The sequence below is a fragment of the Chenopodium album genome, chromosome 8, assembly GCF_948465745.1.
Source record: "Chenopodium album chromosome 8, dcCheAlbu1.1, whole genome shotgun sequence".
Lineage (NCBI taxonomy): Eukaryota > Viridiplantae > Streptophyta > Magnoliopsida > Caryophyllales > Amaranthaceae > Chenopodium > Chenopodium album.
Genome location: NC_137841.1, coordinates 47,337,357 through 47,341,756, shown reverse-complemented (window position 1 = coordinate 47,341,756; position 4,400 = coordinate 47,337,357).

Genomic DNA, 4,400 nt, shown 5'->3' with positions numbered 1-4,400 from the left:
TCCCCTTAATTTTCATTATTGTCTTGAATTCCCTTAAGTGGAACTAAGGATTATCTGTTGCCTTGAACTTAGGGATGTCAGTGGGATTGAACTTCTGCGGAAGAAGTTCCTTGTCCACTAATACCCCTTGTGAGCTAATGCCCTGAAATCTATAGTCATTGGATATTTTGCTCAAGCTTTCTTGTCTGAGCTCCACTTGTTGTTGCCTTACAGGGTCATTAACTTGAAGGGCTATAATCTTCATCAATTTAGTTAGGTTGGTTACATCCTTCTTGAGTTCATTAACTTCTTCTTGAGATACCATGATCTTCTTAGCTTTTCTAATCCGAGTAATGGGTTTGTCAAAAGTAGCACTTGAACAAAGGTGTTGTCCTTTATTAATCGCCCTTCCCTCCTTGACCAAGTGTTGTATAAAGGGAAATTAGGTATATTTACTGTTAATTATTTGACTCAAACTATATTCAACATGCAATAGACGGAAGGAGGTTAGAGAGATGAAGATTGTGATATGGAGAAAGCATGTAGAGAATGGAAAAATGATATAGATGGGAATATGTAGAAGAATTTAGGAATAAAGTGGACCCCCAACTCAAATGACGGAGAATACACACATACAAGACTCTCTAGACATGGTCAAAATGTGACATATTAGATGTGTGCTTTAATAGTGAATGTGAGTGACATACTTTGACTTTTGTGAGACCATGAGACTATGTGCCTAGACTCAATTAAGGACTGAATATGATTTATTAATAAACCGATTAAACCATTTTAGCAAATTCATTGGACAGACTGGTTGTGAAGACTCGAACAAAAATACATGTTGTTGTCAGACGACAGTACCGTCGCCAGACGCTAAGGGTCAGCGCCAGACGACGAGATTGTCGCCTGGCGCCGATCACTAGCGCTTGGCGCCACAGTCCAAATCTCTGCGCCATTCTGGAACATCTTTCTGAGACTGTTTCCATTATTTCGCTCTAAAGGGAGAAGCCTAAAAGTTTTACTAAGTCAAGTTTGATCAATTTATTAGACTTTAATCATTTATTAATTAATTAATTAAATAAATTAACAAAGTCCTTTAGTCATTAATTTATTTATTTAACTCATTCACAAGTCAAAGAAACGGTTAGGGGAAAACATATATAATATGCACAACAAATAATGCACAAGTAGTCATATAGTTGCAATATGATGCAATGAGTTTGAAACCTAACCATGGCTCTAGTTCTCTAAAGTTTAGGATATGGGTTAGTCAAAGAGGGTCCATGGTCATGAGTCCGGATGCACCGCACGGAGCCTTACCTTTGGAATGGTTGGTGCATGTTGATGGGACCCCGTGAGTTAAACTCGCTTCCATGGTTTGGTGAATTCAACAATCTCGGATGTACCCTTCGTTGCCAGGAGCGTTTAATTGGGTAGATGGAGCATAAATTACTAGAGGGTTATGGCCATATGTAGAACACATATGGGTTTTAGAAAAAAGGGAAAAACTCAATCAAGAAGTAAAACCGAGCAAACAGTGCTAGAAAACTAGTCGAAACAAGAAGGTAAATTTCTAGCTCAGTAGTGGAAGAATTTGGCGCGAGAAAATAGCGTCGTCGTCAGACGCTAACACTGTTGCCAGACGTTGGCACTGTCGCCAGACAACAAGCTTTTCGCAAGGCGACAGCGCCATCGTTTGGCGCTGACGTTGTTTTCTTAACGCTAATTCCTACATGCCTCGGCAGCTTTCTATTCTTGAATTTTCCACTTTTTTCCGTAGCATTATTTCAATTTTAGTTGTAAAAGATATTTACATGAAAAAATCCTATGTTATTGACAAATTATGGATGGTCTTTCCAATGCGAACCTCTATATGCTTATGCCAATAATGTCAATCAAAATTACGTACATGAAATACTTAGAACTTTTTGAGTCTCATCCACTCATTCTAAATCATTGCCAAAATAAATTTTAGGAATTAATATAGAAATCCTCCCCAGCGGAGTCACCAAAATACTATAGGGAATATTTCAAGTCATCCCAAATTTGAGCCCCACTGTGATCATACACTCAAGCATGGTGGCGTCCAAAGGGAAGGAAGCTAGAGTAAAAGAGTCGCACACAAGTTTTTGGAACTTGTAAACCGTTCACAGGGTGAAGATTACACCCTTTAACGATCCAAGAGATCGTTAACTCCAATAGGTATGGAACCATGACTTAAAGTTCGGGGATGAAGGTACAAATCCAACATAAAAGAAATTGAACCTGCCCTAAAAATAGGCCTCTACTTTATTCTTCTCGTATTCAGGTGCGCTTTCTGACTAACATACAATCAATAGGTTTACCCTAAACCTGTTTATTCTATGTTTGTTTAATTTAATGCACAAACAAAACTATTATTGGGGATCACTTGAATTATAATCAAATTAACCTAAATAAGATTATTAATTATCTTATTGAGTGTGATTAAGAGTACGAATTTCCTTTAAACATGCATAAAAGGCGTGATCAAGCAATAATAATAACAAACATCAAGCAACATAATAGTAATAATCATAACAATTATAATCATGTTAAAGCATAATATTATTAGCAAGATCCTAGGCATGATACTAACAAGATTAATAACAAACCCGAGCGTGTCACTAAACATAAAAGATCAAAGCTTTAACCCTAACATGATACTAACATGGTGTTAGAAAAGAAATAGTAAGCAACATAATAATCATGCTTGATATTTGGAATATTAATTATTACCCTAAACATGATACTAGAAATCAATAAAATAATTTAAGCATTATTCCTATATCAAAAGATCAATGAAACAATTAAAGTACTTACTTCGATGCCTCGTACCTCTTTCTAATAACAAAATACACGTGTTAGTAACTTCAAGGAAAATATTAAAACAAACAATTAAATTAAATAATTGAAATAGAGATTTGGGACCAAACCCTTAGAAATATCAAACCTTTCATGTATAGGGCGAAGGCAACTTCGAACTTGGCTAGGTGTTTCTAGAGCTAATGAGTGAGGAATTTTGAGAGAGGGAAGGTTTAGAAAAAGAATAGAGAGAGAAAGCTTCTAACTTTTAGAGAGAGAGAAATCTAGGAGTTGATCGTTTTAAAACCGGGAGATACGACCCCTATTTATAGAAAAAATAGCATGGGATCGAACAAAATCATATTTAGAATAAAATACTTCTTGTCGCAAACGACGAAGTCCAGCGCCAGGCGACGTAGGTCAGCGCCTGGCGACGACTCTGTCGTCTCTCCCTAGTTCAAAAGTCAACGCGCTTTTACACGAGTAATTACCTTTCAAACTGGTTGTAGGTAATTATGCGTCCAAGCAGCGTTAAAATAAGTTTAAATATATTTTATTCAAAATAAACATCTTTAAAAAATATAATTATCAATCCTAAACTCATTAGAATTAAAAAGAACCTTCTAGATATTCCAAGAAGATTAAAATCAATCCTAACCTCTTTAGGAATAATAATTAATAGGCCCTCCTCTAGATCATTGGACCACATTAAAAATCATTGGGCCTAATTTAATATAATCCATAACTTCCTCATAATTCATCGGAATTGGGCTTATAATATATCATTGAAAAGCTCTTTTCGATTTTCGAGCCCAATCCAACTACACTATTATTGGACCCTTATCATGGACCAAACCAAATTGGACTGGCTATTTTTCATAAATAAGGTAAGAAAAGAAATATTTTTTGAAAATAGAAAGAGAAATATTTTAATAAAAAACATCCTCATCATTAGACTTTCCACACTTCTACTTTGTTCGATAATCAAATGACGTGCAAGGTATTCATCACTGGGTTTGGTTTTGGGGAGACACAATTGGGTGTCTACAAATATCATCCTCAATTCATCAAATGATTAGGTTGAACTATCAAGGGCTTTCTATGACTATACATGCTTCTCCCCTCAAAATAGTTATAAATGACCAATCACTTCTAGAAATAAACCGTGATAATGATGAAGAGGATTTGTGGGGATTTGCTGCGGAGCCAATCTGCACAATCAAAATGGAAAAAAAGCCTTGAAGAACCATTCAAGCTCGATCCATATTCCACTCGGATAGTAAACAACATCTTGTTTGAGAGTAGTTACTTTCCTGGGATGCCTTTGGGAATAGGAATGAAGAAATCTCTTTTACTTCCAATCCTAAAGAAAAGTTTCTCTTTTGGATTGGGAGACAAATTAACCAATGAAGAACTAGAGTCGCACGATGCTAAAAAGAACGCACGTAGAGACAACAATAAGAAAGGGATAATCACTTTGCTTCAATCCTATCAACAAACCCTTAATGGACATTTCATTAGGGAGGGAGAACATTACCCATGTTATGACTTCCAAAACGATTAGTTCTAGAAGAAATCAAGAAGCTTGGATTTTA